Consider the following 13,807-nt stretch of genomic DNA (forward strand, 5'->3'; position numbering starts at 1 on the left):
GCTGGTTAGTTGATAAAACTCAGTGCAGCTTTCAGGAGATGCCTCTATCCATGGTGCAGACATTGCTGGGCAACTTAGGCAAGATTGTGATTTACTGCTGGAAAGATAGGAGAAAAAAAACTCTTAAAGGTCATCCCTGGAATAACCAGAAACCCTGGTTCTCCCCAATCCACTGGCATCCTTGACTACCCACATATATCACATTTCACAGAGATTTTTACAATAGTCATAGTGTACTGTGATATCCTTCTGACTATGTCCCACTACAGGTCCACAGCATCTAGTATTTTCAAACTGTTGGTTATAAAACGTAAGTGTAGGCTTCACATAATTTGTATTAATCAATACACAACTTTTTAAGTAAAAAATTTCAAAGACCAGGTATGTTTTTCAGACAAATCTATTTTATCTTCTGTTTTATATCATTATGGACTTATGGCTCTTTGATACCCTAGGGCAACTTTGCTTTCTTTCAACATCCCTAAGATCGACAAGCTAATCCTGATATTTTTCCTCTGCCCAGAATTATGAAATCAACTATCCCCCAAGGGCATTTGTCTTTTTCACTAGTGAATAGTTTTAGAAGCCACAGGCACTAGTTCTACAAATAAGCTTGTTCTACATTCTGACTGGAATTTGGCAAGATGATAGCAAAAATATCCAACAGCATGAATCATTGTAGGGACAGAACAGATAAAGTCTCCTTTAAAAAATGTTCAGAATTTGTACTGATATTTTCAATTCACCTCTATTTTAGTAAGTTCTTCTTTCCTTACTCTGATAGAAGAGTTTATTCATCCATTTCAATTTTTCAACAACTCATTTTCCTTGTTTTCATTAATGTTAATTTTAAAAAAGCTCTGTATTTATCATACCAAACCATAGTTCTAAATATCAGCATTGCCTCCCCTAAATTCAGAAGGCTCATATCTTTTCTTCTGTTGTGAACTTCAGCTCAGCCATCCTGAAACTGGTTCCAAAGTGTGGAGCTCCCATTGATTCTTTGGTTAGCACTGTCTTCACACTAATATCTGGAAGGGAAGGAGCCCAAGCCTTTGTGTAGGAGAACACCAAAGAAACTAAGAGTTCAGAGCACTCAGTGTGACACCCTGATGCCTTGTTTGCATAATAAAAGACAATAAAATGCAGATGATATACAAATACCCCTTCTTAAAATTAAAAAAAAAAATCCACTGTCAATTATCTGTTTGAGCTCCCAGTTTGATTTGATTTGATTTTTCCTTCTTATTTGTTCTTTCACTAGGGCCTTTGTATATCTATGTGACAGGATTTTTAGTTGAAAAAACTGCATTTCCTGCCCTTGGGTACTAGTGGGTACACCAACTTACAAGAGTCGGCTGCATTCATCACCCCTGATTCTGCACTCAGTGACATCATGCTCACAGCGCGCAATCAACCATAGCCAAGTGTTTACACCATGGAAATCGTCAAACACTATAAATCAGAGCTTTCCACCCAAAAAGCCAGTTGTCAGGCATTTACAAGACAACTCTGGGCTCAGCTTTGGGACAACTCAGTTTTCTAAAACCAGTCAAAATATCAGAACATAAAATCAATTAACATACAGAATTATCAGAGTTAATATGCCAAACATTACGGTCAAGAATCCCCACTTAAGAAGTTTACATAGAATAGCATTTGGAGCTTTATGTAATTTTTGCAATATTCATGGCATAATGCTTCCCAGAACCAACACTTAGAAGACAAAAAAAAAAAAAAGCCACAATTGGATTATAGCACATTTTAGTTATAATATCCATTTAGTTATCCACTAGTTTCAAGTAATTTCCAGATATTTTTGATCCATCCCCAGGGGTTTTATTTCCACAACAGACAAACACAGACAATTCAGTAATTTCTAGTTATTAACATTTCTGTGGTATTATCCAGTTTTTTACATAAGTTAATACACACCATGCTCTTTTCTTCTCGATTTTGCATTCTGTAATATCTGTATCTTCTGAGTAATATAGAGGATAGAACCAAGGAAGTTACTAAGTATGAGGTCTGGCTTTGCTAAAATGGGCTGAAGGAATATTAAGTTTCCTTATTAGGTCTGAGTGGGGCTGGCCGACAAATTTGATCTTTCTAGTGGACTGTCATGGCACCCCTGGTGTCATTCCCAGGAATGTAATGGCCTCACATATCTCATAGTTAAAAAGTGTTCATAGTAGAGGTTCTCATTTTGTTGTTCATTTAGCACCCGAGTTTAGGCAGGAGAAACATTTCTACCTGAGGGCTTTGTGTAGCTCAATTCCCCTGCCTTTTTATTGCCACTTGCCCAGAGAAGTGGCCTCCCCAGCTGAGGAAGCCAAATGCTCTGACTTGTTCTTCCAGTTGCCTTGGGAGTACTTGGCCTGATTCTGCTTTGCAGAGGAATAGTCTTCTGAGCTGGATCTTACCTGAGTCTAGCATTTTTCCTCCCTACTCTCTGGTTTCCCTCTCCCCCCAGCCCCACACCTTAAGCAGACTTCCTCTGGCATTGCCCCATATTCCCACTTGCCTTTTAAACTTGGCTGGGTCTGGCTGTGCTCACTCAAGGACACAGAGCCACAGCCTTGTTGGAGTGTCAGGCATCTGCCTGTGCTTGGCCACCCAACCCCCAGCACAAGACTGCTTCAGATGCCCTCGCTCTCCTGAGCTTCCTCTACTAATACTACCCATTTTACATCCCTCCACATTCTGCAACATTCCATTATCTTCTACTGTGCTTTCCTAACTATTGCTACAGGAAGGTTGGGAGGGATGGTGTATTCTAACTCCACCCCTTTGTCCACATGTCAGAAACCTGTTTGAAGCCACAGCACAACCCAGGTCCAAAATGAGCAAGTGTTCTGTTCTCTAAGACTTGTAACCTTGGAAAGACCCCAGGCTGATCATGAGTCTCCCACTTATCCCGCCAAACTCCTTTGTGTCTGGCTAATATTGTTGACTATTACTATATAGCTTTTAATCTCTTATTTCTTCAAGCCAGGAATTATTTCATATATCCTTTTGACTTCTGGAGGATAGATATTTTTTAGATAGGCTTTCATTTTTTGTTGTCATTTTTTAAATCTATTCCATTATAGAGAGCATTTGAGATATCATGGTTTCTGCTTATCGCACAATTATAGTATTATGGGTCATTAAAATGTACGCATGGGGCATCAGTTTGCTTTTTATATTCTTCATTTGTCTTAAAACTTTGTGTATCTGGTGTAGGTATATATGATTCATTTGTTTTAACTGCTGTTAAGAATTTTATTTATAAGTATACCATTGTTGATTTACTCATTCTATTAGTGAACATTTTTATTTTAATTTCTTTCTCTTTCTCTCTCTCTTTTTTCCAATGGCAAACAATTCTTTACTGAATAGATGTATGTGTGCCTCCTTTTCTCATGAATGCAAGTTTTCTCCAGGATCAGTACCTAGAATTATAATTGCTTTATCATAAGTTATATAATATCTTGTTTTGCTAGCATCCCCAGTTTGTACCCCAGAAGTATTATAATAGTCTATAAATTTTTATCAGTGGCTTATCAGAATTTTTCCAAAAACTTGATAATTTTTTATTTTTGCCATTATGATGGTTATACAACCATATTTTTTTGTGTGCATCCCTGAAGAAAGATATATATCTTCAGATTGAAGAAACTTGAGTCCTAAGCAAAATAAATAAAAATAAGTCTATACTTAGTGACATCACAATGAAAATTCAGAAAATGAAAGACAAAAAGAAAAATCTTAATCCAAGGGAAAATAACAATTTACTTACAATGGAAGAACAAGTAGACTGACAACATATTTCTCATTGGCAGTGACAGAGGTCAGAAGACAACAGAGGGGTATCTTCAAAGGGCTGTTGGGGGAAGAAAAATCTGTCATATTAGAACTCTATGTTATTCTCCCAGAGGTTATATCTGCACATCCTCAACTTGCCTCCCCCACCTTGCTTCAGAAAGATACTTCCCCTTGACCAAATGTTGGAGTAGGTGTCTGAAGCTGGGCAAATCTTAGAGCCTCATGCCCTCTGGTTACATGACTGGTTCAAAGAGTAGGTATATAAACAAAGAAAGAAAGAGCTCTCTTTCCATAAATTGCCTTCCTTTTGGTCTGTTCCATCTAAGAGTACTTATAAGAAGCTTTTTCAGGAAAAAAGAGAGGAAGAGGGAGAGAGAGAGACAACTTTAAAGTCTCTAGTCAGAGTTCATTTTTTAAGTGACTGGAGGTATAGGAGTAGCAGAGGGCAGGTAGGGTGTATAGACGGGAAAAATGTAGCCCAACCACTGTGAGAGATGGGAGACGGAGGCAACAAAAAACGGCACCAGATGAAAATGCTGACCATCAGTGGATGAACTTTAATAGGCCCCACCTACTAACAACTTAACCAAGGAAACAGAGCATCTCAATGTGTGCATAGTCCCTTCACAAGCACAGGAACTGCAAATCTGATATCCTTGTATTGTACATCTATGTTCTTTTTATTAAAATGTAAGACAACATAGTCCATTTACATCACAGAATTTCAGACCTGGGAATTTTCTTACAGGTACCCTTTCTTTGTATAGACGGGTGAATCAAAGACAGAGATTAAAGTGTTTGGAGCAATGTAGCTGAGCAGTGACAGACACAGAGACAGAACTTGGATCTCCTCACCCCCAAGTCACTTCTTCTCCCAGTCACACCACCTCTGCATCCATAGGGACTGAATTTTTGAAGTGGCCTTTCTAATGTTCCTGAGATAATTCTCTGTAGTAGACATGTTCTAAATGCTGGCTATCCACTATGTCCTTCTTTTCTCTTCCCATGTCTCTCCATTTTCCTCTGCTAGAAAGTTCTTGGGTTTAATGTTAAAGCTGATGTCCTAAAACCCTGCCATTAAACTGAAGACTCCACCCCTCCTTATGAAGGGGTTTAGCCCATGCCATCATAATAACCAAATGGAGTGGGAAGAGGTATCTTGCAGCAGATAGTATACTGATGTGGGAAAACCAAAGGTGACCCAGCAATTTGGTGTGGACTCTACTCCAAGTCCTACTTAAATTCATGCTCAACATGTTAATGCATCTCAAAAAGAAAAAAATCCTACCCCAAAAGAAGTGATGCCTTCAAAAGGCACTATAGCAGAGACTACCTCATAATCCAATTGGTAATACTTAAATTTTGTCAAGTCTACTTTATTCTCTTTCCAAAGTCTTTCTTTTCATATGTCTTATTTCTTCAGAGTTTCTTTCCCACCTCCTCTGCCCTGAACTTCCCCTTCCTTTTTCCATAGCCCTTTGCCTCTACCCTAGGACTGTAAACACCACTTGGCAAGGCACAGTGTTTTAGTTAGCCAAATATCTCATGTTCCTCAAGGTTGCCCCACCTCAGGGAGCTAAGTTTGTTCAGTGAGAGGTACAGATAGTGCGTGCAAGGTTGTCTGCCCAGAGTATGGGACCAACACATTCTTTTCACAGTCCAGTGTTGCTCTAGGTATTGTCCTATATCAATAAACAAACCACCTAGACTCTATTTGATCACAACACTCAGGTTCCTGAAGTTCTATATGACTAAGAACAGGTAAGCTGGCCTCTATCAACTAGAACTCTTTATAATATTCCTCCAGAAAATTTATTTCCATGTAAGTGTACTAAATCTTTTAGACTCAAAAATTTCATCTTCTTTGGTCTGCACAACAGCCCTGAAAAGGAAAGTTTGGCTTAAATGACTTGCCCAAAATAATGAAAAACAAAGCCATGCCCAGCTCAAGTTTTGTTATGCACATAAATGGTCTTTCCAGCATTCTTGCCCATTTTCCTGAAACTTTCTTTGAACCACTACTTTGAACACCAACAATTGGAAAACTTACTAATTTACTGTATTTGCTCCAACATGAATGTATTGAAATTGTACAGAATAGCCAAGATATAGACAACAAGATAAGAAATATCAAGTATTTAAAGTCAAGCAGAGAGAGTCAATTATCATATGGTTTCACTTATTTGTGGAGCATAACAAATAGCATGGAGACAAGGGGAGATGGAGAGGAGAAGGGAGTTGAGGGAAATTGGAAGGGGAGGTGAACCATGAGAGACTATGGACTCTGAAAAACGATCTGAGAATTTTGAAGGGGTGGGGGGTGGGAGGTTGGGGGCACCAGGTGGTGGGTATTGTAGAGGGCACGGATTGCATGGAGCACTGGGTGTGGTGCAAAAATAATGAATACTGTTATGCTGAAAAAATAAAAAATTAATAAAAAAAAGAAATATCAAGTATTTAGAAATCAATATTTTTAGAAATCAGATGATAAGTTTTTTTGTAAATCAGGTTATACTAAAAGGTTAACATATTCACATGAAATCTTACTTTATAAGTATTAATTTGGATAAAACCTAAATATGAATACCCATAGTAATATTGCTTGGGGCAGAGGAAAAGTGATTCAGCCCAGACTCATACTCACACCTTTCCACCATAAGACTATCAACCAATAGAGCAAGCATTCACCAATACAAGGTGTGCTCAGTGCACCTGTGAGCCCTGGTCTCTGTCCAGCATGGGTAGAGGAAATGGTACCATACACTTTGGTGCTCTCAGTTATCCTCTGGAATAGTTATCTGAGCTTGGTCTCTAAAGCCCTGATGGCTGGAAATTTCACTTCTGAGACTCTACTTAGTACTCAGTACATCTCAAAACAATTTTTTTCTTCTATACATTTTCATCATTTATTCAATCAGCAAATATCAACCCAGCTGGCCGGGGATACTCATGATGACCACACTTATCTCTGGACTCGCCTGCAGACACTTTGTTTTGATCTCTTAGATACAAGTAAAAAAGTACTTAGTGCTCCTGGGTTCCAAGGAAGGAGGGTTCCTAAAAAAACATGGATGAAGATCAAAGTTCAGGTGGTCCCCTAAAAATTTAAAATGGGAACTCAGATTTTAAGACAAAATGAGTTCTGTATCTAGGAAGAAAACACATACACACAAGCCTGATTTTTCCCTTGTGTAAATAATGTTCTCGGATAGGGTACCTTGGTGGCTCAGTCAGTTAAGCATCTATTTTTGGCTCAGGTCGCAATCCCAGGATCCTGGACTCGAGCCCCACATCAGGTTCCCTGCTCAGTGGGGAGTCTGCTTCTCCTTGTCCCTCTGCCTCTCCCCCCAGGTTATGCTCTCTCTCTCCCACTGCTTACATAGATGATAGATTAGATAGATAGATAGATAAAAAATACTGTCCTGGAGTAAACAAGTTTGTGGCATAATGCATCCTTGCATGAGAAAGTCACTACATAACATGATTCCAAATCAGTTATATCCCAGAGAGGGTTAAAATGTTCAGAACACAGAGCTGCCTTGAGAAACAGCTATATGAAGATTTGTTGGGTGATATATGTAGACTAATGTTTTTTCATTTTCACAGCAACTTGAATTTTGCAAGTCAGAAGAGAGAGGAAATTGGAATGGCATGTCAACCAAATCTCCTTCTGTATGGTAAAAGACATCACTATGTTTTACCTCCCTACCTTCCATCTGCATATGATTTTGAGCAGGGGAAAACAGGGAGTGGAAGGGAAAGAAACCACCTCCCCCAGGGCACATGAAGCAGCAGAAGGAAAGAGTCACAAAAAGGAAAGAGTATCTCTCCCTCCCCTCTGCTACCCACATACACATTTGATGCCAAATGTTTCCAGATCTTCCTTTGAACTCCAGAGATTCTGTTATTAGGACTCCAAGAGTTCACTGAATTGAAACTCACAGAAGAAGAAAGGGGTGGGTATCACATGAGAACCTAAGTTCAAGTATTTGAGGACTTTTGGAGGCATGAGACAATGCAAATATCAGCAAATTAAAATTGTAGGTGAAAGCAAGTTAAGGAAGTAGAAATAGCCCTGACATAATCATCCTAATGGAGATGAGCACATTTGCAAGGCACACACTGTTTTGGAGCCAAAACAAACCTGGCTTTGGGTCATCACCCCATCTGGATCATTCTTAGTCACCTGACAGTGGGGATCCGCATAACTCAAAGTGTTGATGGTTTGGGCAGAATCTCAGTTAACATCTGGGAACAAGATCTGGGGAGGACAGTATGAAACCCAGAACAATAAAAATGTATGAAAGTTGTGGGTAGCTCTGCTAGAAATCTAAAAACCAAGTTCTTTTGTGAATTTAAGTTGTAGGAAAACAGATGAGTAAGGAAATAGATGCAAGTTGGAAGAAAGACAGGAGCTGGAGGAGAGGAAGATGTAGCCATCGAAAATGGTGGAGTGGAGACAAGGCTGTGGTTTCCTCCTGCCACTGGCTGTTCCTACCTTCCCAGCCCTACCTCCTAAGATCAGCAAGCAAATCAGGGGAGATTTCAAGTCTCAGAAAATAGCTGTGGCTTAGGAAAATAATGGAGTTGAAGTTCTGAATAAATGTGCTTTGCAGCTGACACTACTTGTTCTTCATCTTTGCATCAGAGGAGAAAAATCATAGAGAAGGAAATAAACAGGATCATTTTAAAAATAAGAGTTAGTTGGCAGATTACCATAGTAAAAAGATAAAGAGTCAGGGAAATCAGATGGTATCAAAATCCACATTAAACAGAGTTGAAGAAAACAGACACCATTTATATTCCAAGCCAAATAATGAGGTATCAGCAAGGCAGCAGCTGGAAGACAAAAGTTGGAAAATTATTCTTTTTTGTTTGTTTGTTTGCTCCTTATAGGCAAAGCTCTAGTTTAAAATTAAAGGCAAAATCTTGCAGCTGGCAGTAGAGATCCATAATGATCTCCATCAGCAGAAAACTAAGATTCTGTGAAAGGGTGTGACTCAGAAAGCTTATAAGCCACAGGGAAAGAACAGAGACTGTCAGGGGCAGAAGGGGATGTTCACAGATGATTCAAGAAATGGAGAGTGAACATAGATTGTGTATAAATCTATTGGATCACTATGTGAGGGTAAAGAAAGCCTAAGATACCAGTTTTTTTCTTTTTTGTACATTAAAATTTATTCCTGGATGGAAAAGAGATGTTGCCTTCCTGAGACAGAAATTGCAAATAGCAAACCCAGAGACTGGTGTACTTCAGAGATCTCAGACATAAAACCAAATCCAGGAAGATCACTAAACAACTTCTATCAGTAAGAAGTCCAGGAAGCCGGGCTGGCTCCCATGGGATACTCCCTGTGAGTACTGGGGTAGTCTACTCCCCACTGTGCCGTTCACTTGGAAGAAGCATGCCTGGAAGTAGATTAGCTGTGAATGGGCTGCCATATAGGGTAACCTGTGAGGTGTCAGGAAAAACTTTATCCCTGACCTTTGGGCACACAAAATTTAATTGATGAAAAGTAGCCAGAATGTCTACTGAGTGCTGCACCCACTGAAAGACAGACTACCCAACCCTCCATGATGGTAGTAGGCACAATAGAGATATCTCTATTTCAGCATTAATCAGATTTGCTTAGAGTTCAAAGGGGGCTGTGCATGAACCATCACCTGGGCCAAAGGATCATTTCCAGTTTCTGATAATATATATACCTCTAATATTGTCCAAGTGTGGCTTCATTAACAAAGACTGGGCCCAAAATCTCTTACTTTCTGCAGTGAGGGCTGGTTTTGGCTAATGCTGATGCAAATAACTTCTTATCTTCATCAGGAATATGTGTCACTAACCTAACAGATGAAGACTTCCAACAGCCATCATCTTCTTCTTCTCAAATATGGACCCAGACAGTCCCAACTTTTCCTCTGGGTGAGCTTCCATCTCCTAACTAAAGGAAATCTTGGAAATCTAGACCCTCTTGCTGTAAAAGTACCTTCTTTCTAGGCATCATTACTTGATATTATCTACCTCTCTCTCTACAAAGTGTTTATAGCCTTTGGGCTCTAGAGAGGAGTGCACCATTCTCTCCAGATACCACCGTTGGGCTCCAAGGGCTTCCAGCCTCAGTTATGAATGGACTCTTGGCACAGTGCATGTGCTTCAAAATCCAAGTAATATTTGCAGTTCTTTGGTACTTAAATTTAACACTATTTTAGAACTGAGTTTTATTGTTCTGAGATCTTTTTAACCAAATGACTCAAATCTGATAGATATTTGATTTGTATGAAGACTACCACTTACACTCTAACCTCTCATTTTCTCCACTCCCTGCAAACCTATTTTATGTGTTATTGATGTAGTTTAGTTAATGTAGCTTATACTACAGAAATGGATTTTTAGTACCATGTTGAATATAATATTCCAACGTAAATTTGCTTAAAAACAAAGTATAGGTATAATTATCAGGACTGTTTGCTGATCTATGTACTTTTGCTCATCCATACTTTGGATAAACCTAGTCAGTTGATCCTAAGTCAAAACACTCAACTTGGCGGTGGGTGAGTTGTTGCCTAAGAGGAAGTCATCTGTCACTGAAACACCAGTCAACTGAACCCAAAGCTATGATGCAATGCCAAATAGTACACTCTTTGATTCGATGAATCATTTAGAAAATCACTAGCATAAGTATTGTACCAGTATTTGCTCTCAGTTGTGACAGCGGAGATTGTCAGACCATTTGACTTCAGTGGAACCCCTCATCTACATAAAATTAGAAGTCAGCATAGACCCTAGAAGTTGCCTTAGTTGATGTGGAGCTGCAGCTTGGAGCCCCGTTGGCTCCATCTCCCTCTTATCTTATGATATTGTGCCCCAAGTGTCCCAGGTCTCCACCAATCTCGGTTTAGAAACTTCTAGGTTGCAACATGATAACAAAAAGGCCAAGATCATGGTTTCAGTGGTTATGGCAGCCATGGCCAACCTCTCCCATTTACAAACCCAAAATACCATGTAGTATAGGATGGATGTATACTTGATATTTAACAGAAAGAAGTTATTTTTATCACTATACTTAACCAACCCTCCTACAAGTGTGTATGTTACAAACAAGAGTGAGTATGCGAAATCTCTCCAACTTACAACTGTACACTCTATTGTGTTAATAGAATCATCTTTGTCTATTAAGAATACTTCATTTTGTTTAGCAGAGATAATAAGTACCCATTAATGGTGTTATTAGTGGGATTGAGACATGTGCTATGGAGTCAGTCCAGAAACCCTCCTAGGACCCTTTAGGCCTGAGTTTCCACATCTCTCTGGTGTTGGAAGAGAGTCCAGATGGACATTCAACAAACTACTCTCTCAGAGCACAGTCCCATCTTGCTGTGATTTGTCAGAATTTTTATGGCTTCCCATAGTGAAAGCTTTCTTGTGATTCTTTATTCCTTGAGAAGTTTAGATTCTGCCTTTCTTTCTCTAATTCTTTCCTCTTCCATCTGAGACCATATGGGACTTAAGTTTAGATCTGGGATTTATATCTAAATATGAAATTGTAGGCAACCACTTAGTGGCAAAATGTTGCCTCGAATTGTTTTAATTAATTAAATTCCTCCATAGAAAGTTTTTTTTTTAAGATTTCAAAGATCTGAAATGAAGTGATCTCTTCATAATCCTGTTCATTGTCCTTATATCTCTGACCCTCAACACCACCTACTACCCCATCATGAATAGCTCACTTCACCACTGACATCAAGAGGAAATCAAAGCCACAGGCAGGAACTGCCTCAAGCTCCTGCCACTAACACTGCAAACCCACCAAAATCTATATCCTTCCTTCCTCTTTCTCCCTTTTCCACTGAAAAGGAACCCATACTCTGTGCCTGATCTCCTCACTTGTGCCCCACTTCCTCCATTCTTGACTCCCTCAATATCTCTTTTTCCTTTGTATACCCACTCTGCTGCTTCCTTTCCAGCAGCTTTCACCATACTCAAGCATCTCCTGAGTTCATGGAACGCCCCAGCTACTGGACTATCTTCTGCTTCCCTTCATGGTCAAATTCCTGTTCCTCACCTCCTATTTACTCCAAGAGTGCCCTAAAATGTCACCAATAGTTCCTTATTGCTAAATACAATTTAGCAATAAATTTTGAGATACTTCTCAAAAGTACCTCAACTTTCGGAAAAATTATTCCTATTTAAAAAACAACAAGCAAACATCTATTCAGTCAGTAAGTATTTATTGAGTTCTTCCTAGTGCTGGGAGCTGAAGATGTAGCAGGAAACAGGTGTTGGTGATCATCGAGGTTACATTAAGAGCAGAAGGAGAGCCAAGCAATAAACAAGTAAACAAGTGAACAAGATAATTCCCAAGTGATAAGTGCTGTGAAGACAAATACAACTAAAAATCTAAAGTGGTGGGATAGAGAGTAACTATGGAAACCTCAGTCAGTTTCCAAGGGAAACATCTCTGAGATGATATTTGAGCTGAAGTCACCAGTGCAAGGATCTTGGACCAGAACATCACAGGCAGAGTGAATAGCAAGAACAGAGCCCCGAATGAGCATAAGCACTGAGTAGCTATGACAACATATTGTTTATACATACAAAAGTAGACAAAAGAAAGAAGACAGGAAACTGTCATCTTGTTGGGTAGGGAAAGGGCTTCTGAGCTGCAAATGGGGTAGATGAAACCTGGAAGGGCAATAAGTCTTATAACCTTAGGGCTGGAGCATATCTCCAGCTCCCCTCCACTGTTCTCCTAAATAGAAAAGTGTTGGAGGGTTGAGGAGGAGTGGGACTTGGATCAACTGTCTATATTTCTCACCCTTTGGTCCCAACGTTAAAGCAAACAAACAAATCAGCCAAGCTTGGGATTACAAGAAGCTGAGATAGCTTCTGGAGTGGACCCCACTAAAGCCTCAAGAGAGATGGGCCCACCCCAACCCCTCTTCTTCCATCCCCCAAGTCTGAGATGAGTAAGGAAAGTGGTCCAAGACAGGTTCCTGCAAGGCTGCTGCTGGGCAAACAGTAGAACCCTAAGTCAGTGTCAGGCCCCCAAAGGGAGGCTCTTAGTGTGTGATCTTCTCAGGTGATCAGTTTCAGTGGTCAGGGTCCTCTTGGGGGAAATGGAATTGCATGAGACTTGAAGGGGCTCTCCAGGATTTGTGCCTGAGAGAGAAAATGAGAGCCCAAAACTATTCCCCCAAAGCCAAGTTCCCCAACATATACACAAACACACACACCAGTCAACAGGAGGGCAAGATGATCTGAGAGTTCTCCAATTAACCCAGGGGCAACACCCACCAAAATTGTGTGTGTAGGGATGTGGTCTAACAAGGGCAGAGTCAGGGGTTATTTCCTATGCCCCTGACTGAGAGTCCATACTTAAGGTTAAAGTTCTTCCCAAGAGTCTGGGCCTATGGATATTGGGAGAAAATCAGAGATGAAGTCAACTCCCAACCTTATTCCATTATAATTGGGTTCAGACCTGCACACATCAAGGGTTAACCTCCTACAAAGGAGGGAAATCTTGGACTACTTATCTACCCTAACTTGCCAATTCCTCACCCCCATCCCCCCACTTAATTCTCCTTTCCCCAGGGTCAAGCTCCTGTCCTATTTTACCTGATCCCACTATAGTATGTGGAGGCACCAACCAGGGACAATAGAGAGGGACCAATACTCAGATCTCCCCAGGAATTTGGGGCACTGTGGCCTGGAAATAGCAACTATTTGAGTACCCCTTCTGGTCCTATGAAGGGCCCTGGGGCCACCTGTCTGTGTCCTGAGGTGGGAGCATGGGAGAACAGAATCTCTGCCTCACAGATGGCCCCTCTCAGCATCGTTGTCTCCAGGAGCCTTCAGGAAAGGGGCAGGGAGTAAGGCATTGAGTCAGCCCAGACAACTTGCCCAAGTTGAAACAATTAATTCTAGAATTAGATCTGTCCATATGGGTTAGATAAGGCTCAAAAACAGTGTCTTGGGATATTTGCTCTCACCCAGGCAGAGACC

At 40.3% G+C, this 13,807-nt stretch overlaps 1 protein-coding gene across 2 annotated transcripts in view; it reads right to left on the bottom strand.

The window, feature by feature from the left end:
- Positions 1-421: 421 nt before the first annotated feature.
- MOBP (myelin associated oligodendrocyte basic protein) overlaps positions 422-13,807 on the bottom strand; it is a 49,998-nt gene continuing 36,612 nt past the window's right edge. For both annotated transcript variants that reach the window (XM_047739962.1, XM_047739981.1), the window contains 2 exons: positions 3,782-3,865; positions 422-3,668 (listed from right to left, as the gene is read on the bottom strand). The gene's annotated coding sequence lies outside the window, so the exon portion shown is untranslated. The remainder of the gene's footprint in view (positions 3,669-3,781; positions 3,866-13,807) is intronic.

This window comes from Lutra lutra, chromosome 1 (genome assembly GCF_902655055.1).
Source record: "Lutra lutra chromosome 1, mLutLut1.2, whole genome shotgun sequence".
Lineage (NCBI taxonomy): Eukaryota > Metazoa > Chordata > Mammalia > Carnivora > Mustelidae > Lutra > Lutra lutra.